The following is a 26,839-nucleotide window of genomic DNA, read 5'->3' as shown; positions in this document are numbered from 1 at the left end:
CTGCCTCTGCCTCAGGGATGGTAAAGTGTGGGCCCACCAATCTGTCTCCCTCTCACACTCCCTGATACTTCTCAACCTTTCCACTGCCTCCTTCAGCTCTACCACCAGGCTGAGCAGATCACTCACCTGGTCACACCTCACACAAGAGGCGTCCCCGCTGCCCTCCGTCATCAGTGACAGACTCAGGCACTCCCTGCAGCCAGAGACCCGGACAGCCACACGTTTACATGGCACCTCTGTCTGCGTTGCCACATTTTTCCTGACAACGGCTTTCACCCAAGCGGCAACCATACCTGGGTCTCCCTCCGGGCCGACGCCCACCACTTGAGTCGCCTTCTCCAGTTGGGAAGAGGAAGACGGGGGCTGCACTCCCTGCTGCGCGAACTGGCACGCCACGCCCTCTGTGACACGCCACGCCCTCCGTGACACGCCACGCCCTCCGTGACACGCCACGCCCTCCGTGACGCACTCCCGTTCGCCGGCGCTCCTCGGGGCCGTTCGACTCTCCCGCGGTTGCCCCTGGCAACGCCCACAACGCCCAAGGTCAGCCTCTCTCGCGAGAGCCGCCGGCTCCGGCCGGTCCCTCCGCTCTTCCCCGGCGCTCCTGGGGCTCGGGAACCTCCCGGTCCGCCTCAGTCCGGCGCTCAGACAGCCACTGACCGTTGCCTCTGCTGGGCTCGCCGCTGACTGAATGCTGCTGACCGTTAGGCGGCGTTCAGATCTCATTGAAGACGAGGACGGACCTAGCAGAGGATATCCTCCTTTCCCCCATGATACTCAGGTGACGTGACTGGCTGGGAGACTTGGTACAGACCCCGTTGGGATGGAGGAGGGGCGAGGGATGCAAAAAGTTTTTTAACGTCTAAGGAAACTCACACTCTGATAAAAATCCAGATGAGAGAGAGGGCAGCAAAAAGCATTTTGCCAATTATGCTACCTATTGGTCACTCTTTCAAGTCAAGCTGTCTATGTTATACATTAAAGCCTGTGTCATTCCTTACTGCCAGAACCCTGCTCGACGCACAGTAATGGACAAGAAAAGAACCAGTCTCTTTATTTTCTGTACAGGTATTTTCATAAAGATAAAAGTGAATGCTGGAAATTGAAACAGAAATGGTGAAGAAATACATGGTGAACGTATATTGCTTTTAGAGTCTTACTTGCCAACCATTTGTGCATAAATGTACCCTACAGCATATGTTTTCACCAAGCAGGATAAGAATATGTTTCTACAATGGAGTGAATAGTATTCTATTAGATATTTTTATGATTACATCAGTGGGAGCTTTCAAATTGAGAAAAAGAATATATTAAAGGTAGATGGACTTTACACATTGCTATTAGTGCATAAAGCAAATTATATTAGTGTCAGCTACTATGGTTTTAAAAGCCACAGGATCGGGGAAGAAATTCTTTAGTAAGTAATTTACCTCAGCTTGGTCAGACAACTGTTCCTCAACAGACACTGCTGTATGTAAAGCAGAGGCAAGAATGATGATAAACAGAAGCTATGAATCATTCCTGGAGCACGTTCTGCATTTTGCTCACTGGAAAGAATTGCTGTCTCCATACACGCAGACTCCTAATATACAGGCTTACGCAGTCTGGGACTCCTTGCCACCCAAAGAAACGCACACTTTGGTTTATATAGTGACAGAAATAGGACAGTATTGACAGGAATCATCACCTCTATTAACTCCACTGTACTAGCTACATCTGTAATTCAAACTCCCTGTCCTGTAGTGAAAGCCTTCCAATGAATTATCTCAAAATACTAAAGCAACTGTCTCTATAAATACAACAATTATGTTCCCCTGGGCCAATGAAACTGCTGACTATTGGGGGAATTTGAAAAATAGTATTCCACTCAAAATGACTGTGAGATTTATTTAATTTTAATTTGGTTTGGTATTGCGAGGAGTTGCATAGAGGAGAGATATATGTGGACATGATGGTGATTCCTCTCCTTAAACATACTAAAAAAGTAACTGCACTTTGAATGGTCATGATTTTTCAGGTAGTGTGCATTTACTAGCAATTAATTAATTTATTCTGGTAATCAGAATATGGTTATTATTTTACACTTGTTAAAAAATGAGGGGGTTTTTCACCTTTGGTAATGGCCCACTTGAGAATAATTTATTCATCTTTAGAAAGCTGCAACAGAAACCCTGCCACATTTGTGATTATAAGAATACTTAGAATGGAGATAATGATGAAGAATTGGGTCTCCATACAGATTTTACAGAATCCTGCAGCTCTCAGTAGGGCAAATATATCATCCAAAATGCACCCCACCAAGAAAAAAAAAGAACATGCTAATGAGAAAGAAAAGAAACAGCCATTTTTCATTTGTAGTCCAAGTGTTAACCTTAGTCTCTGAACAGGACAACACAAGGTGGTGAATTGTTAGTGTTGTTATATTAAAAAAGACAATGGAACAAAATGAAAGTAAAAAGAGTTCGTAAGATTTTAAGAAGGAAAGTACGATAATCTCATTGCAATTTAATAAGAACTGGTCTTCAACTGTTGTCTTAGAAAAAAATCTCTGAAGAACAAACATCTAAGAACTAAATGTGTTGAGAGAGCAAGGAAGAATTGCAAATATATACAACATTCCAATGATATAATATTTGTATAATATTAAGCTTGAAACTGTGTCTAATATTCAGTTTCATTATACCACAAAATCAATTTTCCTGGGATTGGTCACAGTCTGCTGTTACTCTTTTATATAAAAAACTAATTCTCACTAAATGAAATTTTGTGTTATTGTCTTAGCTATTTGATACCTTTTAATAAAAGTGCTGGTATACCTTCATGGACTCACTAGCTGGCCTATCTTCATTTCCTATATGTCTATATTCAAAGGAAGCCAATCCCTTAAAAAAAATCCCAACTGACAAATCCAGACCCAAAATAGGCTAATTAATCCCTGCACATCTAACTAAGAGTTAGTATAAAGCTTGTTCTTGCTTTTCTATAATGCTAAATTCATTCTTCCTGCAAAATATTTTCATTACCTCAAGAAAAAATATGCCTCTATATCAATAAAAGCATATTTGTAAAAAGGTTTGGAGGAATGCTTTTCCTTTACATACTTCCACACCAATAATTGCCAGGATTACAGTTTTTCTAGCAGAATTATGGACTTAATGTAAGCAGGCTTCCAAGATCATCCTTTAGAAGACTCAGGGTCAGGTTGGTAACTACTGGGGTAAAGATGTGGCATGGACTGTTTAGATGTTTTCTTTAATATGTTTTAGAGGTGAACTACTGAACAAGACTACGTTGGGCAGAAAGAGTGTTTAAGTGAGATTCGATTAAGCACAGTATGCAAATAACATACATTTCCCTGTGCAAAAAGGATGGAGGTAGGGTCTCCTGCAGCCAGCCAGCTGTGGGAATGCTCAGTCCCATGCGAGCTGTGTGATGGGAGCTGCTCTCGCAGCCCTGCATGCTGAGCAAAAAGAAGATACAGGCATGTGCTTGAGTGCTTATACCTGGCTGGGGAGTTCTGAGTGCTTATACCTGGCTGGGGATTTCTGAGTGCCTCCTTCTACAGTGCTCTCAAGATTTGATGGTTCCCTGAGAACTGTGTCAGAAAAATGGGGAAAGAAACATAGCAAGTGAGTTGGGGGGGATTTGACTTAGTCCTGTCTTCCCTCCCCACCCCTCTCCCCCAATAAAAAAAAAATACAAATACAAGCTCGTGGACATTAAGATGTAATCAACAAGCTTAGAAAAAGCTTCTCTTTCCTCCTTCTGCCCTCCCCCCCCCCCCCCCCCAAAAAAAAAGTGAGGATTTAAGAGGGAGAAATCATGGAAAGCTTTTTCTAAAGTTTACTTGCAGCTCACTGCAGTCCAGAGAGTAGAACTAAACAAAATGATAACTGACTAAGACTAAAGTCCCAACATTTTAATTCTCCGAAATGTTTTTTAAGATCTAATTTCAAGGAACATGGCTTATTGTAGCTACTGTAAATAAGTTTTCTGACTACGGTTATGAAATAAGTCAGAATGTATGTAAACTCCTTCACAGAGCCTATCTGTACCCATGTTGGAGAATAATGTATTCTACTAGAAATCCTGGGTATTGCATGTATACTTCCTGTACACGAGAAAAAAGAAAGCACATCTGAGAGTTTGGAAGCACATTTTAATATAGAATATAAGAATGAACTAAAGAGTGACTTGATAATCTAAAAAAAGCAAAGGAAAGTAAATACAATACATAAGGGTAATAGGAACAGAATTCTTTCATACAGAAGATAATAAACATACAGAATAAACTGTCAAAATTGAAAGTCTGGATTTTGCCAGAAGATAGATGAATTTCACACACTAAGCAGTTAAGCTTTGAAGGGAATGTATCAGAAAATTGGAAAGGGTGGATACAGCAGTTCAAAAAAATATATGAGCCCTACAGAGAAAAACTTCAACTCAAGGCTAAAAAAAAAAAAAAAGAAAAACAAAAAATAACTGCCTGTAATGCTGGTATTGCTGTTCTGTGCTGGAAGGGAAAGGCCTGGGGAATTTCACATTTGAAAATGAGCAAATGAACAAAATCTGTGTTTTGATCATAGTGTTTGAAGTCTGAGTCCTAAGAAAAAATATCAGCTCGAATTCCATATGTTCAAAAAAGGAAGCAGATGATATATTTTATTAATTTACAAGAGAACTTCAATGATACTCAAAAATCTATAAATATGAACATTTTGAAGATCTTAGAATTCATGAAAGAATTTAAGAATTGTTCACAAATATTGCTTTTAAGAGAAGAAGAAGATCTCTTGTTATATATAAGTGCATAAAAAAAACCTTTATGAAGCTTACCACAAATAAACGAAGCAACGAAAATTAAGACCAGTCAGGAGACTACATGTGAGAACCCAAAACTTAGGAGGTTACCATGAACACTGAAACAAACAAGACAGTTCTTCAGACATATCATTAAATAGAGAGGAATAAGGAAAAAAAGTAAGGTAACTACATCGTAAGGTTGGTTAGAGACTTAAGATTCCAAAAATTAAATTAAAACTGTGAGTTTGATAGTTCAGTGATTTGCACAGTGTAGAGCCACTGTCCACACGTCAGACTCATTATTTAATGCACTAGCGGAAGTATCTGAAGTATATAGCAGTAAGTGCTTGTCCTGGTTTCAGCTGGGTTAGAGTTAATGGTCTTCCTAGTAGCTGGTACAGTGCTGTGTTTTTGAGTTAGGTGTGAGAAGAATGTTGATAACACACTGATGTTTTCAGTTGTTGCTCAGGAGTGTTCAGTCTAAAGTCAAGGATTTTTCAGCTTCTCATGCCCAGACAGTGAGAAAGCTGGAGGGGCACAAGAAGTTGGCACAGGACACAGCCAGGGCAGCTGACCCAAAGTGGCCAACGGTGTATTCCATACCATGGGACGTCACATCTAGTATAGAAACTGGGGGGAGGACATGGACGGGGGGATCGCCACTCAGGGACTAGCTGGGTGTTGATCAATGGGTGGTGAGCAATTGCACTGTGCATCATTTGTATATTCCAATCCTTTTATCATTACTGCTGTCACTTTATTAGTGTTATCATTATCATTATTAGTTTCTTCTTTTCTGTTCTATTAAACCGTTCTTATCTCAACCCACGAGTTTTATTTCTTTTCCTGATTTTCTCCCCCGTCCTACTGGCAGGGGGGCAGGGAGTGAGTGAGCAGCTGCATGGTGCTTATTGCTGGCTGGGGTTAAACCATGACAGTGCTACACAACATCCCTAATTAAATGTCAATAGAACACTACTTGAGACTTATTATATACAATATTAGGCATATACTGACCCTCACAACATACATCTCATTAACTGGAATAGCTGGCAAGACTTACAGTTTGAAGATCTGGTTGCCTACAAACGGCAGTTGGGTCATTAAAAACACCTCCTTTATAAACACTGTAAATTACTTCCCAGTTATATTCAGGAGTTACATTTTGAAAGAGTAACTATTATTTCATGGAAAATAATTAGCAGTGCTGCTAAGAATGGCACGCTGACGCTCAGCACCGGCTCCTGAAGAGTGAGTTGTACTGACAGCTCCTGCAGCTGTACTGCACCGCTGCCCGGGGCCAGGAGGGGCTGACCGCCTGGGGCAACCTGCCACCCCTCTGCTCCGCAGCCCTCAGCCAGCTTGCAGGGATCTCCAAAGCCCATGACTAGCCCCTTGCTTCCACATCCAAACGTAGAAGTTCACAGATACAGACATGGCGGTGGCAGGTCACTGGAGTAGCAACACAGGAAAATAAAAGAGAGTAGACACCTGACCTAGAACCTGGATGGAGTCTTGCCAGTTTAGGAAGACTAGCAGAGTCCCAGAAAGGAGGCTCATATTTTTTGCTGTCAGCATTGCATTCTTTTTGCTGTAGAAAAATAAAGGATTTCAATTCCCCTGGAAGTTCACTGGGAAAGGTGAGAGGATGTAGGATGGAATGCAGTACAGAGATGTGCACTATGAGATGCTCAGAAACTGAATTTAAATGCAAGTGTTACAAAGATTAATGTGATAATGGGCAATATAAAGTGTATAGAGGGATAAATAAGAAGTCTGACCATAGGGACCATTTTGTGAAAGTATATAGCAGCAAATAAATAAATGAGAACAGAGCATTTAGTAGCTGGGAGAATGAAAATGAGGGACTTCCTCTTACGACTGCAAAGCAGGGAAATTTGCATGATTTCTGGCATACTAATCTAGTGCTTGCAGAAAATATAGATAAGTTCAAGACAGTCACAGGGCACAATATTGTCTTCTGAAGAAAAAAATTTTAAAGCAATTCAGAACAAAACAGAAGTAACCTGTGAACTAAGAAATTAAGGCCTTTCATTTTGTGTTTCACTAGCATATCCCAAACTCTTATGTACTAGAGGTGCCAATGCTTTCTTCATTGAATCCATCCTTTATTATCTTGATGTTTCCTTCTGTCTCTCCCTCTTCTAGCCATTTCCTGATTTTGAAATTGGGAAGGACAGGTTAGTTGCTATTCAGTGAGGTTTTGTAATTGTATAGTTACACAAATAAAATGCTTTTCATGGTTGCATGGTTTCAACACAGCAGTAGAGCATAAAATCAGTGAGAACTAAAGCACTACAATCATTGTGGCCCCAAATCTGGTGTGAGGAACATATTTGTGCCCCCACTCCTTCTCATAACATAGAACATAATCAGGATGAGCTATTATCAGAGGAGTATAACTGGTTTGTAAAAATTAAAATAGATGCATGAATTTCTCTTCATTTTACAATAAGTTATGCCTATCAGAGGCACAAGCATTTGTATTTTTACGAATATAACCCATAACTTTTTATGAAAAAATAAGATCAGATGTCACCCTTGTCATGACTGTAGCCTGTTAGCAACCTCCAGAGTAATATTACCTTTATGGTATACCCATGTCCTACTGCTCATCTTCTTGGGACACAGACAGAAGGGCAGACAAGGAGGAAGCAAATGTGGAAAAAAGAGGCCAATAATATGCATAAGAAACATTTACCAACTGGCAGACAGTACATACTCAATTCAGCCACAGCACTTACATTAAAGGTAATGTTCCAAAAACACACTCCAGACATAACAAAATATTGAATCATATTTTCTAGAACTTTACATCATACTGTAAATGTCTTACTACTTGAAAGTCACACATCTCTATGTTTTTGGTTCATGAAATCAATATTATCAATCTGATGCAGTAAACCATTTTTTTTTAAATTGCACTCACACAGTTAAATGGCACACTAGAAATCCCTTGCTGTTACAGAAGATAAGAACAATTATCATTTTCAAGAAACTGGTATAAGGACACAAAAACTTTCATGCCAACACTCTACTCTTCCACACACTGCATTTCTAAAACATAGTCACTCTAATGTTGTGGCTGGTGACACTTTCAAAGCCAATGTTTTGAAAACCCTTCATGTCATCTAAAGTACATAAACTGCAATTCCAGTACAATGTTTGAAGACTATTGTAATTTTTGTTCCAGAAAGTATGAACGTCAACAAAACTGGAAGGCTGACATGATGTACCTGCGAAATATATCTGTGATAACTGAATGCAAATTGATTCTCAGATGTTATAGGAATGTAAAAAACCTGGATTTGCCATGAGAAGATTACCTTTTTTCTTTTATGGATTGCTCTTCCCTGTTATATCTTCTTCTAAGAACCTAGCTTACCCATAGAAGAATTTCTCCTTTAAGTCCCACTTGGTATTTATTGAAGTAATTTGAATACTGCCATTAATTTCCATGGCATTTATTCTAGCTGAATTAATTGATTTATTTGCAAAGAATTGCACGCTCATGTTTACAAAATCACCTGCCTAAAAGTTGTAAAATTTAACAACACGCAACTTGCTTTCAAAATGTATTTAAGCCTTTGCAGAAACTAGTTCAAACATCGGCTTGTGTAGCATTTGTAATTTCAGATAAGTCCTGTGTCAGAAGGTGGGCTGGGAAGAGGCAGCAAAAGATCAAAGGATTGGTGCCTTCCTACCACACACTTTTATTCTCAGTATAGATACTGTATGAGTACCATGTGGCATCCTGAAGTCCCCAGTCTACAGCTTGTAAGCTATGGGTACATGAAAATAAGAGCTGCGTCTTCTAATATTTTGTATCATATATTTCTTAAACATTGTTACACACAGACCCCAAAATGACAGTAATACTGGGTTCACTCTTCATAGCTTACAGAGAATATATCTCCTTCTTGTTCTTAAAACTCATAGAGAATGAAATACCTGCCTTAATCCCCAACTTGTTTTTCACGAATCAGATAAAGCACAAAAACAGAAAGGCAAAATTTGTCCCATTCTCCAGTACGAAGTTATGTCAGGGATGAATTGGGTCCACTGTCTACCTGCAACACAGATTTATTGGTCACGCTGTGATGGTTTTTTAGATATGGCTTTCCCGCAGTATCAGCTAGTGAGCTGTTCAGTGTGGCCGCTGTGCTCTTGCCAAAAAGGCTGATTTGGAAATCCAGTTCCCAAACTGAAATAGACAAAAAAATGATCCTTTCTTCAATGATATGTGAATGTCTTTGATCCCCATAGAAGTCTTTCTTTAGTCTTTTAACTAATCATTTAACCTAAAATAATCTGATATTTTTACATTAAATGTAGCCAAGGTTTCTTTGATACAGGTTGTAATAAAATATAATTCTGAAAAATTAATTTTTGTAATAAAAATAGAGAGGAAATTATATTAAAAAGTTTAGATAATGGTATGAGCAGATAAAAGGCAATGGGCTGAAACAAAAACAAATAGGAAAGGCAGCTTAACTTCTCACCAACAGAACAGCCTCTCCTAGATTTCTCCTGGGGGTTTTGTTGTTGTTCTTTTTAACAAGATTCTTTCTATAGTGTATTCCTGATTAAGTCATACATATTGCACTTGAATGCTAAAAAGAAATCTTAGCCAACCAAATATAAACAACAAAACAAAGTCACAATCTGTATCAGAAATTAATTTTCCAGTTGCTCCACTTGAACATGTGTCTGACAGTTTATTGACAAAATATGCTTCCCAGTTATCCCAGTTTCCCATCTTCCCAGATTTGTAAAAGATCTGCCTGAAATGTAATGTTTTCTTGATCAAGTCGTCAACGGATACTAAATATCAACTTGCCTCCACTTGAAACCTTTCTTTTGTTGGCTTTTAACATTCTATGATGAATCAAAAATTGCATTGCTAGAATCAGTTTGGAAGATAATCCAGAATGCTATTTTCAGGCATGCACTAAAAATGCTCTAAGAAAACTCTCTTCTTTAACATACATACATATGTAATAACTTTTTTGTTGTTTTATTAGAGAGTTCAGAAAAAGCAAAACCAGAAAAAGTACATGTGACTTTCAGTGAGGAAAAGAAGAGCGAGAGAGAATGTTGCATTCCGGTGCTATTACAGGATGAATTATTGCCAAGTGCTTTCTGTAAGAACTGGTAGGAGTGGCAAGAGAGATCATGTAAAAAGTTATGGTTCATAGTCTCCTTAAATTTCCTGAAAGCAGGGGACACTTAAATGCATAAAGTAAAGCACATATGCAAGTTCATTAGTGACTTTCCTTTAGCAACAGGAAGTGTAAATTTATGTATCTTATATGTTTAGGGTTAAAAGTTTCCTTGCCCAAGGAAGAAATCACCTTTGAGCTTAAGGAATCCAAATGTTACACCACCAGTAAAATGAAGCAGGAATAGTAAGAGGAATTTTGAATAGAATAGCTCTTGCATTTACTATCCTCAGGAAAAAAAACCAAAACTACAAACATTAGTATTCATAAAAGATTTCTGAAGATCAAAGAGGATCAGAGAGGAAAATCAATGTTTATTATTTTAGTCTTTCAGACTCTTTCTTTCTGTCTTCCATGTCCTGCTTTTCTTTTCAATTTTTATGTTGTGTGAATTATTGATACATGTGTCTTTATCATTTTATGACTTTCAGTAATCCAAAGGATTGAATCAGATAGTTAGAATTGAAATAAAATCCTTGTTAGCTATGACCTGAAAAGCAGCAACAGGAGTAAATACACAAATATGTATATTCTAACACAGCTTTTGTATTGCATTGTAATAACACTCTGCTCTTCCACTTCATTACCTAGTACCAGCAACAGTAGCTCCGTGTAATTGATACTGCTGACTGCTTGATCTGGAGTAAGAGTCAATTTTTTCCATGTTTAGTTTGAGTATTTTTCATGTCTCCATTTTATGGTCCATTCTGCAAACTCTAGAATAGGAGTTACAGAAACCCAGATAAATGGTTTTGGCATGCTACATGACACTGAAGAGATGAGGTGGTCACAGACATGACTGGTTGTGTCAGATGGAGGGGGAAGAAGTCAAGAAATATTTTGAATGGCTTGAAACTAAAAATTTCCTGAAAGGTGAGTGAGTTTCTAACAATGTGGGTTTTTTCTTCCGTCTCTAAGGATTGAGACATGCTTGTAGGTTCCTTAATATTTCATGCAAGGGCAAACAAAATCCTGTTTTAGGAAAGGTGAAGCACAGCCTTTTTTTCATCCATTACATTATGTATTTATCTTCAACATTTTGCAGAAATGACAGAGTGTCTAGAAGCTTTTAAATACATTACACTGAAAAAGCATTTAACAGTGATACCAGAGTTAAAAATAATAATAAAAGAAAATTTAAAAGAACGACAGAGAAACTCCCAGTATAACTCACTAGCCCAAACCAGGAATTATTCTGGAAACAGAAACAAATAAGCTTTTTTTGCCTCAACTTTCTGCAGTTGCTGCTAAGATAAAATGAAAGGTGTTTAAATTTATGTAATCCAAACATGCATAGAGACCACAACCTCAGCTGCAGATACAAGTTCTGTGCATTTTAAGAAAGGGAGTGGAAGACTAGCTTTAATCTAATTTTCCAGTTTTCTAATGCTTGCTATGACAGAAGCCATTAAAAAAACAAAGCATAATTCAAAACCCCCTAGAAGGTGCTTTAAAACTAAATTTGTTTCAGAAATCTCACAGAGCCCTGTGCCAGCTGGGAACAGGATGGCCATGACCTCCAAATATGTAGCTTTGAGGAAAAAACATGATTCCTAGAGAACCACGCTGTTAGGAAAAAGCTCTGTTTATGAAGAGCGTAAAACTCTTCATAAAACTCTAAAGCTTGACAAAACCCAGCCTGCCAGCTGCCAGTCTGCAATTTGGGTATCACACATTCATTTGGATACTGGGATAGTTATGGAGCACATGGAAACTCTCATGGTGTGAACAGCTGTAACTGAGACCATGGTTAGCACAGGTCTTCACCACAGGATCTGAACATTTCGATTGCTAAGGACCATTAGTGCAAACTTATCTCCGGACTCTCTGCCACCACCTGAAGTTTTGATACATGGATGGGGAAAGATTCACGCACAGCTCAGCCTTTTGCGCAGATCTTAGGGCACCGGGAGACAGAAATAAAGGGGAGAAAAGAAGAAATACTTTGATTTTTGGTTACATTGCAATTCTGTTTCTGTGTATGTCTGAATAATATACTTCCCATAGTATAATAACCCCCTAGCCTGTTTTTAGCAGTCTGCCTACAATAGAGAATGAGCAACAAGATTAGAAACATCTTTATTACAATTTTATTCCCTCTCTGCGCCATTTTTCTCAGCACTTTACTGCTTTCCCACTTCTGTCCAGAATAATAAAAGAATGGGATACCTCTCCTCTTATCCAACTGTTCAGCTGATATTGAGAGGATAATAAAAGAATGATTCAATGTCCATTTGGAAAATCAAAGTGGATTTTGATCTATTCTCAAAGGTCTACAAATCAGCTGAAAAAAATCATTACATAAATCCAGATTCACAGTCCCTTTCAATAATATGGATAGATGCAAGTATACATGACTAGATTTTAAGGGAATTTACAGCTCTTAACAACAGCCATCAAATGAGATTTTCAAAGGTACCTAAGTATCTAATTCTCATCGGTGCTAATCTGCATCTTCATAAGCCTAAGTACTATAAAAAATCCATCCTTTGATCATCATCAAGTGCATAAGGAAACTCTCAAAAGCATGTAAATAGCTGACATTCATTCAGAGGAACAGAGGTAGGAGGAAACAGATAGAACAGAATAAGTAATTCAAAAGAACAGGTCATTTCATAAATAATCTACATTCTCTTTGTGTGTCAGGAACAAATGGCTCAAGTAAGAAGTTCTAATATTTTCATTCTCCCCAAAAGTCTTTAGTCTTAGTCTGATTTAGGCATAGTCCTCAAAGCACGGTCTATTGTAGCTTATATTTTCCAGTCTCACTTATCCTAAAGAAGAAGAAGAAAACAGAAAAAACATATTTCTGATTCTATTCACTCTTTTCCAGGAAATTTAGGCCACTGCTGTTTAGGATGTAAGCATCTGCCCAATCCTTTAAGAGAGCCAATTATTTCCTTTACAGGCCCTGCTCCTTTATGTTATATTTTTGAGAACATGTTTATCTCATTCTGCTTTTTCACAGCAGAAATGTTATTTCTTCTCATAAGAGAAGAAATTGTTCTGCCAAAAATTCAAATAACTTACTTTCTGCCAAGAATTCAGCTAACTTTGTTTAAACTCCATTTCTTCTGGAAGATAGAAGTGTATCTGTCTTCCAGATACCATTTGATAATTACATGCAAATTCTTGCATATTCCTTAAATTTGCAGAAATGAAATCATGTTTGCCACTGAAAGCATTCAGAAGAAAAATGGAAAGCAAGTTGCTTTTAGGTCAAAAAAAAAGTTTGAATTTTCTTGAATTTGTATTGTGCAGTCATGAAACATTTCTTTCTCAGGACTCACCACGTCTGTTGTCTCTGTTTTATTGCTGCGGCCTGTAAGAAAAAAGGCTATATTCCTTTTCTCTCTCAGTGAGGTTTTACATTTTTTCTTTCTTCTTGGCTTCTGAAAGTTATTCCTATTTAAAATAGAGATGCTTTTGTCTAGTCTCTATGTAGACAAACAAATAAGCACCTCCACCAGAAGTGCAGTTTCTGCATTTCCTGTGCTCTAAGGAAAACAGGGACTATTCACCCTTTTTATCTTCAGGAAAAAGCATGAATGACAGGCTTTTTTTATTATTATCTGATAGAGTATAAATGCAACAGTGCCATGTCTGTCACACGAGCTGGTATGACTACAGAACTCTGTTCCACAGAGTTCATTTACAAAAGGCATTTCCATCGCTCAAGGTTTTGAATGATATATAGGGAGTACAAACTACCTCTAAATGTTGATCTACATTGCTTATTTAGAATAACTTGTTAATAACTGATCGATACCTCCAGCTTCCTCACTAGTGAAGTCAAATTCAATGATATTTCTAAAAAATTCAACATAAATAACTGATGCAAATGAGCATGTGTTTTCTCAGTTCAGCAGGTGATAAACTGTAGGGAAAATGCTGTTTTTACCAAAATTCAGTATCTTTTAAGGCAACCAAAACTAAATTCATGGCAGCGTGCTAGAAAAGGGAAGAAAATAAGAACTGTGTTTGATAGCTTGCATCAACAAAGTTCCTATTTAATCTGCATTCTTATCATGCAACTCTAATGCTTTGTTTTATGACACCTGGATGCTGATTTTGCTTGGCGAACAAATTTTCTGGCTGTGTAAGTGAAAGAAATGACTTTTTACAGTTAGTGTGCAGAAATTATGGTTATGGTGGTAGACAACAGAAAATAAAGAGAGGAAATGTCTGAACTCATCACTGAGGGGATACAGAAGCCTTTTAATTACTCAAATTCACAATATAGCTATCATCATGGATTCCAGACATCAGCTTCCTGGTGCATAAATCAAAACCAAAGCTGGATTCCATTGCTCACCTATAAGAACCTTGTGCCACATGGGATATGCTGAAACATCAGCATGAGGTTGGCAGATACAGTGCAGGACCTGTGGGAAACTCCCTCCCTCCGGGAGGAGTAGCTGGAGACCCAGCAGCAGACCCCAGGACACCTCAGAGGGCACTAGGCAGCTGTGCTCAGGCAACTGAACAAAGTCTCAGGAGCCTTCAATGCTGGCAAATGCTACAAACTTTTCCTTCTGACAGGAAACTACAGCAGTGCATTCAACTTGGGATAAAACCTGAAAGTCACGCCAAAGCTTTAATGATGTCAGAGGAGGCGGAAGAAACTTATACATGGGTAGGATTTTTCTGAAACTAAATGAAAACTTCTAAAAACTGACCCAAAAGAAAGAATTTTTAATGAAATGTTGAAATGTTTCTGATAGCATCTATAGCAACTTAGAGAATCAGTTTTGGTTTTGTAAACAAGTCAGGAAAGATCGAAAAAAAGACTGAGAATAAAATAACCCTCAGATAAATAAGGTTAGCCTTAAAGACTGAATAAAACACTTTTCTTGGGTAGACAGCAGAACAGAAATTCTACATTTCCTATATTTAATTCTATGATGAGAAATGCAACATTTTGCATAAAAAGAAAATCAATAATAAAATATGGAATATTCAGCTTCATCTCTGAACTGTCTCTTTTTTAAAAAGAAGTCTTTTTTTTTTTGAGGTCATTGAGGCCTGATCTAAAGGCCTAAGCTTAGTCATTGATGGCAAAGACACAAAACCGTTTGCTCCTTGTGCTATAATGGGATGATACAATCCATTGTTATAGGATTAGTAGAATTAGTGATGGATTAGTAATAGTAGAATTAGTAATGAATTTGTAATTGAAGAATGTTTTTAAAACATTTGTTGCCATATTTAAATAACTGATTCTCTGAAGATACTGTCTCTGACACTGACTATGTAAAGCTTGTGCTCAGGCTACGAGACAAATAGAAAGCCATGTTTTTCTATCATTGTACATAAAGCTTCTTCAGTATCTACTTTACTCTGCATGTTTTGCAATCCAAATTTTGCAGTTTCTCCCATCTTTTACTCTTTAACGATGCATTGTTACAAAGTACAATGAAATTATTATTTTCCACCTTTTTTTTCAACCAAATATATTACTTGAGATTACTATTATGGTGCGAAATACTAGTCTAACTAGCAGTGAAAACAAATTAAAGCTAACCTTCCATCTAAATCATCATCATTATAGACTTATTTTCAAGAATATAAAATGCTGTCTACATTAAACTTTCAAAACTTTGAACTGGAAACTTATTTACGACAAACTGATAAAAAACCTGGGGAGGAAAGATATGTCTAGATGTGCACTGCCACCAGAGGATAAAGGACAGAATCTGCATTAATTTAAAAAACAGCAGGGCAAAGGAACCAGAAAAAAACTCCAGAATACATGACACTTTGCACCAGTAGTATACGTAAATTAATCGGACAGATAAGTTTTATCAGCACTGGCATAAATTATCTGATTTTTTTTTTTCTTACAGATGAACTAAAAAAGATGCTAACAAACCAAAATAGCTCAGCTAAATTGACATTCTGGGGCGAATTAATTCATGAGGTGTCTTTAAATAGAAAATATATTTATTTAAGTGACCAAAAAAACCTTTCCAGTGCTCGTGGTACCTAGCCAACCTTTTCTGCTTCAACTGCTTTTAATGTCTGACTAATTGATAGTCAGGGGCAAAATGAGGGAGTCTCACACTCTGCCTTGCCAATTCAAGGCATACATAAAATGTTGATTCCAACCGAATAAACCACCCCATTTTACATTAGAGTGATGTCACAGTCCTAGGCCATTTCTAATAAATAACTCCAGCATTTACAGTGAAAGGGGAACAACGGCACAATAACAATTTGTCTGGCATGAGTCTGTTCAAAATTCCTTCGAAGGCGCGTTGAGAGGGAAGTCTGCAGCGCGGTCCCCCAGGAGGCATTGGCATCTTTCATTGTGACAGACCTTGGCAGCTCATCAGTTCTACTCAGGAAGTGATCGGCCCCTTCCAGCAACCAAGCTAATTTGTCTCTTATTCCAGCTTTTAGATTCTCCACCCTCTGGCCTCCTTCTTTTCTCTCCAAAGCAACCAAAGCAAGCAATCCCGTTCCAACTAGGCTCTGGGCTATCCAAACCAACCTGAAGCGAAGGGCAGAGGTGTGCCATGCCCAGCATCACCTACTGTGCTGCTGTCTACCCAAGGACATGAAGGGAAGAAGGATGGCAACCACTTTTCCCTGGTGATTAAGGATTTTTCACTAAACTGCATAAACATCTATTAAATGGTTTTAGAGGAAAGCATGCTTGACAGATATTTTTTAAGGTTGTTTTCTTTTAATGAAATTTGTCTCTCATTAAATTCATTCAGATCACTTTCCAGCCTTTCAGTGCAATGAGCTTTGAGTTGCCTTCAGAACAGTGCTTCATGAATGAAGGGCCCTGATATCTTTCTTCATTTAAATTTTGATCAGTCTGAATATCATTTCTGTGATGCTTCCTTAGCTGCTGTTCTGAATTAAATTACATTGATTTGTTTCTACTTGGTATTATGTATGCAGGTGCAATTAAGCCATAACACTCTAAGTTTCCATACTGAAATAAGAAACTTTGCAGAAGTAATCCTTCACTGGCCTTGCCACAATGGAAACTGCCTGCTTTTAGCTGAACAAAAACCCTGAGAATGCCCCCTGAGAACTGTTTGAAAGTCAAAACATTCCTGTCAAAAAGGACAGGAATCCTGTCAAGTCCTGTTTTCCTTACTTAGTAGAATATAAGAGCTTAGTTCCTGGGATAACCCATTCATGGCAAAATCCCTGTTCCAGAAAAATCAGTAGCAAATGCTTGTCCCCGAGACTAGAATTTTATTCCAGCTATTTGTATGTTCTCTTTTTCTTCTGATTAATTCTCATGGATTATTTTTAAAATAGCTATTTATACCCAAATATTATAGATATAACTATGAGAAATGCTACAGTTATAGTTCATGCAAGAATACTGGTCACTATTAGTAATTGTTGTTGGAAGTAGCTAATGGGCTCAATGAAGGTGATGGAGACTGTACAATAGATCGTATCTCATTTCTGTGATCTGGGAATGAAAGCTTTTGTGTCACTACTGAACCTTTCTATCATTTTAACACATTAGGGTTTATATGTTGTTTGACTGCATCTTTTATAACTGCATTAAATATAGTCACTGATAAATGTCTGGACTGCGTCAAGAAGAGAATTGGACAAAGAAACCATTAAAATTCACAATCATGTAGTGTTTAATTTTAATCTATCAGTGCAGTTGTAGCCATCTGCACAATTAACTTGTCTGACCAAAGAAAGGAGGAGGAGGTTTAGCTCGAATCCAGGCTTGAGAAAGGAATGTGATTCTGCACATGGGTGAAGGATTTTCTGCCAAAATAAGATCAACTAAAATGGCAATCCCAGGACTATCTTTCTCTTGGCATCCTGATGATCAAGGAAGCAGACACAACTGGTAGATAGTTGCCGTAATGACTGAAAAATGAAACAGAAGCGTATGATCTACTATGTCTGGTCAAGAATTCAGCAGCACTTCACCCAGGCCCCAAAAAACTCCTCTTAAAGGTGATTTTGGGTGACATGGATTTTAAAAACCTCAGCTAAACTGTAGAACCTACCAAGCCTTATCATCAATGCTTTTATTTTTCTTTTTTTCTCCCTAAATATCAGGCTTATTGATACAGGTCTCTGAAACTGAGAGCTGCCCAAGTCCGCGTGAATGCCACAATCATTAATCATGAACATAACAGCAAAGCTCCTTGGAGCATGGCTTGTACCTTCCTCTGTATGCAACGCAGACATGTCAATGAATAATAGACAGTATCACAAGTCCTAAGTCTTTTGACTTCAATATATAATTGTTCCAGGTACAAATGTTGCCTAATAATCATCAAACCATCACTTAATTGTTTTCGTTTTTTTTTAATTTATGCAGATGTACTTTTACCTTCCCTTATAGGGTCTTTGTGGCTGGAATTTTTTAAGGAATTCAGGAAATGAGACACTTAGGTCTCTGAACTTTGAAATCTCAGCTGAAATAAAACTTGTAATCATTTACAGAAAATATTTTTCACCAGCAGTTCATTTCTTTCTCTACTAGCATCCTTCTACTCTGCTCTCAATGCAGCAACAGCTTGCTTTGACACAGGAAACACTCAAAAGGAAAAGATATGTCAGAAACAGAAATGGCAGCAGCAGCTTAGCTCACACAAAGCTGCATGCTTTGGGATAAATGCTTTTATTGCTCATAGGCGGGTGCTGTGAACTGCACACCACCCTCCACCCTCACTATGGTAGTGCCATCCTTAACTATTAGAACACCATCATTAGGAGTCCTGGTCTTTGCATCCTCTTCTAAAGATCATATCTTTTTAAAGAAATTTTCCTAATTTAACCAGCTTTCCTAATATTTGATGCTTCATTTTAAATTCAAATAATGTATTTAAATGTCTAAACAAATGCATCAGGATTCAAAATACTGGCCTGTGTTTCTAAACAGTACAATGGTCTCCAGCTTTTCTCTTCTTTGATAAATGTGACAAACCTTAACATGATGAGAGGAAGCGAGACAGAATATAATAACATGATCCAAGCAGTGACAGGAAAGTAATAGTGTTGTGTAGTTACTATCAGTGACCAGATTTCAAGGGAAAGTTCTCATTAAATGTATGAATCCAGTTAGAGCATATTGGCAGAAAGAGAAGATTCCACAGAAAAGAAAATCTCAGAGACTTGTCATTATAGACAGAGCATCAAAACTCTGAAAAACAGAAATGAAATAATAAATCTTACTTATTTACAGGTATGTAGAATCTCCATATGCAGACAGTTGTCAAGATAGGATTTACATATTGGGTTATATCACATTCTTTCAGATCTCAGTTCTTCAGAAAAAAAATTCTGTAGCTGTCCTTATAACTCATGTAGATTTGGTTATATAAACTGATCTCCAGTCATCTGTTTTCTATAGCAAGTTCCTACATTATAATAACTAAAATAAATGCTACTCTTGCAAAAAATATAAAGCTATAAAATATGCAGTAATCTCTTTGTACCTTGCTCAAATCTTGATCAAAACACGCTATGTTACCACATCCCAAATCTCATCAAATATCCAACCTTGTTAAACCTGAAACTGGAGAGACAGAAACAGCAGTACTCCAAGAGATCTGAGTTTTTTTCACAGGGTATTCTGGCAGCTCAGCTGAAGGGACAATGGCTGTCTACTGCCATGGAATCAAATGCAGCTAAGCTAAATTTCACTCTGCATTAGCACTTTCTTCATTTATTGCCAGAAAGACTGAAAGCAATTAAAAAAGTTTCAAATTTTATTTAGCATGGTATCAATCCTGGCTTTCTTTTGAAATAATTGCTTCTTTATCTCTGTGTTGAAAATTAATTCTGAATGAAAATAACAACAATCATTGAACATCTTGTCAAACATTTAGGACTCCAGAATGAGGAAAAGGTCTATAGCTCTTCTCAGATTCTGGGATAACTTTCCACCTCTCTCACAAACTTTTCCATGACAGTTTTGACTAGTCATTTAGGTCTCTATTCATTATGTGATTTTTTTCATCGGGGCCATTACCTTTACTTGTCCTCACTTAACCAACATAAAATGTAGGTAACAAAATATCCTTTCTACCTCAGATGCGTTTTCTGACTGTATGGAATGTTATCAGGGAAAGCATCTCCTCTGATGCTATATTATTACAGTGCACCATACTCATCCAAAAAGTCGACAGGGGAGATTCACCTGATGTGTCAACAGTCTCCAGCTGTGTTGTTCCAAACTCTATGACTACTGTGCAAAGCACCAGATCATATAAAGTCTTATTGGATCTCTAATTAAAATGTTATCATAAAGCTTTTGAAAATGCTTAGATTAAGGAATTTGTATTAAAACAAACTTCCATGCATTGTCAACAGCTTTGCATCATCATGAAAAATACACTACTATCTCAATGTAATTACAACACCATCATTGAAACCTTTTCTGGTTTTCAACTTAACTCCTTCATCAGTCTAGCTCCGTCCAGTCATCACCTCCCATGACCTCCCAGTACCCAGGCCCGCAACCTGTGAGTTATAAATTCCTCCAACAAACAAGCTGTAATAACAATCTGATTTTTGCCTGTTCATTGCTTCTTTCTCCTAGGTTACAGTGGAGTAAATGCCCAAACCTTGACAAATAGCTCCCCATCATATCAACACTTCATTTCAGTGACACGCATCTTGTTCTCACTGAGGTCACTCAAAAACATATTTTTAATCTTCCTGGTTTGGTCAAACCATCCTCTGCTTTAATTCTCCCACTAGTAACAGCCTTGTAAAGTTGATACAGTTGCCTCATTTTTAGGATCTTGAATATTTTAAGACTTGCCTACATTTTCACCCTTGTCTCCTCTTCACCTATTTTACCTTTCTTTCTATAATCTCACAGTATCCAAACCCCCCTCTCTTTGGCAGTTGATCCATGCCATCACTCTTGTTTTCTTAAAAAATTCTCAGCACTAACTTCTATAGAAAATCTTATACAAAGAAAGCAATAGTAACATTATACATATAGGCACAATTTTTAATCTGCACGCATGTACACAAAAATTAATCCAATGATGATAAAATCTTACTTAATTCCTTTCCATGCACCCAATCCTTATTTTAATTCTTTTTCTTGTACCAAATCTAAATTAGATTTTGCAGTTCTTTTAACAAGAGAATCACATCTAAATAGCTGCTTTATGGACTTTGAAAAACAGCAAGCTGTTTGCAAAATACAGCTAATCATATTCAGATTAGAAATAATGCACACACTTTAAGAAAGTGATTAGTATATGGAACAGATATCTAGGAAAAGAACACTTTCCAATCATTTTCCATGTCTAGAAATCTTCAGACAGATTTTGGTACTCTTCTATAAGCAAACATTTCAATCTGCAGTTCATATGTTGCAAGTTAGAAAAGGAATTACACTACCTAATAATTGATTGTGTCTTTTACTTAAAAAAATTCTAGCGTGTATTTCCTCTCAAAATGTAAACAGTATGCCAGTCTGCATATAGCAGCTACAGTCATGAACAATTCAAGGAAACAATGAACTAGCAATTGATTAAAAGTAATAGATTCGATGGAGCTCACCATGCATAAGATACATAGAACTTCTTTGAACTTAATAGAAAGACTAATTTATTTCTGTCTTTGGATAAAAGCATCAAATGCCTATTAATACCACAGCTATTTAAAATGTGTGAATTCAATGGGGTTTTCATTATAAACAGTTCTTGCAGGGTAAAGTCTTTAACTGCTGCTGGCAGTAGAATATTCACAGAAGTTTCAGCAACAAAACCAGCTGGTCATATCTAGGGGAGAGAGTTTTCAAAGTAGTTGGCTTCAGGACTAAGCTCAGACATAATTCTGTAAATTTTATTCTATCTGAAGCTTCAGTCTCTCCTTTCCATTGGTAAAATAAATGGAAACATAAATCAAACTTGTACTAAATATCTCTCTCATTATTCTTGAATCTAATATCTAGAGAAAAGGCAAACTATAGATTTCTGAAGGTTATTTAAAACTTGTTTGTGAACTCTGAGCTGGTTTTTTTTTTTAGTTTCCAAGCTAAGTTCTATTGTACAGGTACAATGTGGATAATGTGGATAACTGATAACCGTTTCTTTCTTCCGATACAAAAATAACCTTTCCCTCCCTCCTGTGTGATATTTCCAATTTATCAAAACAAATAACAGGCTTCTATAAAATTTATTTTGCAGCATGTTTTTTCCAGTACCATAAACTACCAAATCAGAGAAAATATAAACGCTGTACACATCTTTTAATGTCTTTCAAGAACAATAACAATTATATTTTGTGTCAGCTTTGCAAGGTGGCTTTCACCAGGCCCAGTGTTCCAGCATGTAGTTATGTCATTCAGTTTTCAGTTTTGTTTTCTTTTTCTTTAGAGCACTTGCAAAAGCAACACCTAGGGAATTTCACAGCTGCTGGAGTCTTGGCCCTAAGATGGTGAATCACAGAACCCTCACTGATTTCAGCTGGGCTCAGAATTAATGCCTTTCAAAAACTACTATCCTATTAAATTAAATATAAAAAGGTACATTTAATTAATAGTGCTTTTCCAAAATCTTCAGAGAAGCACAGCTCCTGACTTTCATTTCTCAAAGGCTCAGAAAGGTCCTAGAACTACTCAGATCAATGGCAGAATCCATATTACCTCCCCTGCCTTTGGGGAGAAACGGCAATATTTTATGTAATAATAGGCCTAAACCTGTTATTTCATTCAAGATTATGCAAATAGTTCATTTTCAAAGAAAAGAAAATATTCAAGAAGCTATCAAAGAATATTTTTTTTTCACTTCTATAAATAACGAACTTGATGGCACAAACAGCTTGGCCCCTGAAAAGTCAAAATAGTGTTAAATTCATTTGTAGTTTTTGGCAAAAAGTACTGAGTATATTAAGCTAAACTTTTTTTTCTGAAAAATCAGACTATGTGTATTCTCCATTAGATTCATACCTTAAGCACCTGAGACCTCAGCTGCTGAAATTTAGACTCCCACCTCACAGATAAAATCCCAGAGAATCAGCCACTGTATTTTCTATTGTATTTATCACAGACAGATTGTCCATGTAAGAAATCTTTTCTCATGTTATTTCTTTCCTAAAAATCAAGAACAGTCTAAGTAGTAAGGGGAAACATTTATGGAGTGTATCATCAGTAAAGCACAGTGTAGTTAGCACCACAATAAAACAACAAAAAAAAATCAGCTGCAGGTCTAAAATAAACTCATGTGTCTAAATCCTACCCTGTGCATAGGTGCACTGAGGACCGGTGATGTTATGTAGAGGCTTTCCCCTCTAGTCCACCCATATAAAGTAGCTGCAAGGCAAATTTCCTGTATGCCCCGAAGCACGCAAGCCCACAAGAGACTAGTGAGAGGAAAGCTTAGCTTCTCATGTCAGTCAAGGAAATGATCTTGCTACTGCCTAGGAAACATAACTATCCCACTCCTAGCATGTTCCCTACCCTGGGAAGCAAATATTTGCTTCTTTTTTCGCTAAAGAAGAAATTACTTTGGTCTTACGCACCTTCGCTCCTCCATCACTTAGATTTTCTTACTCTGAGCCCTTCTGTCCATAAAGAAAAGAAAGACTCCTGGTCACAGTGTGAGCCACCGCTCCTCACTGCCACCTGCTCTTCAGCGCATTAACTCTATGTGCAAAGCATAGCTCGCGTATGAAGGCTGGGTTTCCTCTCCCTCGTGCTCGTGTTCCTGCTAAAATCCTCCACTGTATAAGTGATCCTCAACTTAGTCAGCACCTACATATGGAGGAGGATTCCTTTTCTTTTCTAGTGCCCAGCCACTCATCTGGCCTGTGGCACTGCTCCTTTCAAGGTACAGTAACCATAAAGCAAAATTAACTTTTCCTGACTCTAAATTTGGGGTGCTGTTCTCATCCAGCTCTGATTTTTAATCATTTGTAGAGGCAATTATTAAAACTTACCACTGAAATAGTATAATTACATAAAATAAGACATAAAATTAACACAAGAAACCATGCATTTCTCTCAGACGTTTTGCTGATGGATACCAAAACACTGTCCAAATACACTTTCTAATTAAATATTGTCAACATATGTGTAGCTGTTAATTGTTAATATCTTTACGTAGGTGATGAGACACTCAGTACGTAAGACCATTAAATACTTGATCAAGTAAATTGCTTGGACAGAGATAAAACCCAGGCATTCCAGAGTAGCAGGCTTTGTCTAACTACTGCTCAAATGCTTTCTCAATGAAGTAGAAGAGTACTTTGGAGGAACACAGTAAATAACTTGTGGTGCCAAAGCAAACCTCTCTACACTTTGCTGCTGAACTCTGCCTTTAGTTGTGGAGCAGCAAAACATATGCTTTCCTAAAAAGAAACTTTGCAGTATCTGCTTTTCAGGTCTTGAACTATTTATCTGATGTGTTGTTGTTGCCATTGATTCATTATTTCTGTGGAGCTGCATCCAGTTTTGCATTCTTTATTTTACCTGTTCTGAACTAGAATAGGTCACAAGGGTCAAAAGCTCTTTTTTTTTTTTTTTTTTAAGAAAAAGTCTCCTAAAAACAGCCTATGAGATAAGGCTGTACACAACAGCATTTGATGTATTACATCTCACTGGTATCTGACAACCCTTACTCCCTGGTGATGTAATTCTTTTCTAATAATTTAGTCTGAGTCTATTAAAAGACAATTACAGATAATGCATCCAGGCAAGTGGTGAAGGATGTCCAGAACAGCACTTGCAGAAAGGTTATCAAAACACAATTCTCAAAAAAGAAGTGTGCTATTGATTGTTTAATCATTTCAGACAGAGACTGTTATATAGATTTTCTAAAGGACTGAACATAACTAGAAGCTGGAAATGGATTTCCCCTTTGCTACTTCATATGTCATAATAACAGATTTTTTTTAATTCATTTACCGCTAAGTAAAGAACATAGCTAGCCGTTCAGAAGTCATCTTATGATATCGAGACACTTGATAGACTTTCAAATCTGTTGCTATTTTGAATGTTACCAGATTCCATATTCCATACAACTCCAGATGAACAATTATTTCCATATTATGCATAAATTAATACAAAATCAGAAGTAGTATTGGAGTTTTTCTTCTGTGCTGTTGCTATCATTTAGGCTTTCAGTTATAAGCTGGCCACAGAGTAAAATAGAACCTTTAATAGCATTCTGCTTCAGAAAACATTTCTGATGAAGTGGGTTAGGTTGCCATTCAGAATCTAGAAATCAGCAAAACTTAGAGCATGCTTACCTTTTTATTTGGATAAGGATGGGTTTTAAAAGTGTTTTGCCTAATTAAGATACACAGTTTCTGAGAGTATTTTACAGACTTAAATAGAAACCATTTACTAGGACATCTGGTGTAATAACTGTCTGCCTATCTATATGGTCCCCATGACAACAATGCAAGATGCAGGGGGCAAGTACTTCACAAGATACATCAACTGAACACACACAACACTGGAACTTAGCAAAATAAAGCATTAAAGCAGGCATTGTACTTTAAAAATTTTACTTTCAACATTTCCATGTTGGGAATGAAGGGAAATGGGATCAGGAACAGGGAAACCCTGAGGTTGTCCCTAACATTTCCAAAAATGATTTGACATTTTTAACATTCTTTTGCAAATCTGCTCATTGTAGACTATTGCTAGTTTTCAGGCTTAGAATAGTAGAACATAGCAATAGTTTCCATTTCCTCTCTTCTGTACTGTAAGTTCAATAGCCCTTTTACCTGATGCCACAGTCAAGATGGCAGTACGAGATAATTCAAGATCAGATGACTGGAAATTACTTAATACCCATTAGCTTTGTTAGGAATCATGGCTGTCACTGCAATGAGAATTTGAAGTACACATCAAAGGATAAGAAAGCAAGCCCTGCTGAGTAAATCTCAGAGGTGACAAAGGTACCGCCACCCCTTTGTCTTTAACCACATTGGTCACCTTCTCTGTCAGGCCCCAAATGGGCCTTTTTCAAAAGGGAAGCTGCTCTGATGTGTGGTATGATCTGTATATAAAAGCTTTGCACAGTCAGCTGGATCTTCTTGCCCAACACGTTGGCATATCACTGGAGAAGCCAGTGATTTGGGCCCGGGTGGCAAACACCCGTAATGGCCGTAAGCCAGGTGTGCTTCAGGAAGCAAGGAGTCGCATGCATGGCCCATTGCCTGTTGCTATCTACTACCTGCTGGACAAAGCAGTGATTTTAAATCAGTGGATTGTAGTCTCTGAAATGTATTGAAAAACTTTTAAAACAGTACTGTCAAGCTTGATGCAGAGGTAAATCTAAACATGAATGCATGTCTGAGCAGGAATTGGTCAGGGAGCTATATAACTGCACATATAATTATATACAAAGGAGTTCACAGACTTTTACTGTACTTTTCTATCCTAGTCCTATAGTCCTATTAAGGACTATCAAATCACTGGTATGGCAGTGTGTCTTATAAGAAGCCTTAGGTTTCAGGGAATCTGCCTCTTTGTTGGATTTCCTTCAGGTGGGCAGAGGAAAGGACACCAGGACGATGTGTGTATGAACAGTGACAGCATCTCCACCACGGTCTTCAGAGATAAAGAGAAGACTCCAAGAACACCCAATTCCAGGTTTCTGCATTTCAAGAGGGTTAAACAGGACATTTCTTTGTGGTGCTCAGCCTCTATGCTGAGCCCTAGAGGTTACCCTTCCCTTATTCTGAATTTAAAGTGTTGATCTTAAAACTGGAATATGCTATAAAGTCTTTACAAATTAACATATTCCTGGATATTCTGTTGACCTATAAAATATAGTAAATAGCATGTAGTTTTGTTACAGTAAGACTGCCCTGCC

The 26,839-nt window shown here is 37.5% G+C and overlaps 1 long non-coding RNA gene across 1 annotated transcript; it reads left to right on the top strand.

Moving 5' to 3' along the window:
* The first annotated feature begins 667 nt into the window (after positions 1–667).
* Positions 668–26,616, top strand: LOC138685650 (uncharacterized). The gene is made up of 3 exons (XR_011325006.1): positions 668–781; positions 16,442–16,640; positions 26,511–26,616. It is a non-coding gene; the product is annotated as an uncharacterized lncRNA (long non-coding RNA).
* Positions 26,617–26,839: the final 223 nt, after the last annotated feature.

Source organism: Haliaeetus albicilla, chromosome 1 (genome assembly GCF_947461875.1).
Source record: "Haliaeetus albicilla chromosome 1, bHalAlb1.1, whole genome shotgun sequence".
NCBI classification, from domain to species: Eukaryota; Metazoa; Chordata; class Aves; order Accipitriformes; family Accipitridae; genus Haliaeetus; species Haliaeetus albicilla.
The sequence above is the reverse complement of the archived record's forward strand: the minus strand, read 5'-3'. Positions and strand labels throughout refer to the sequence as shown.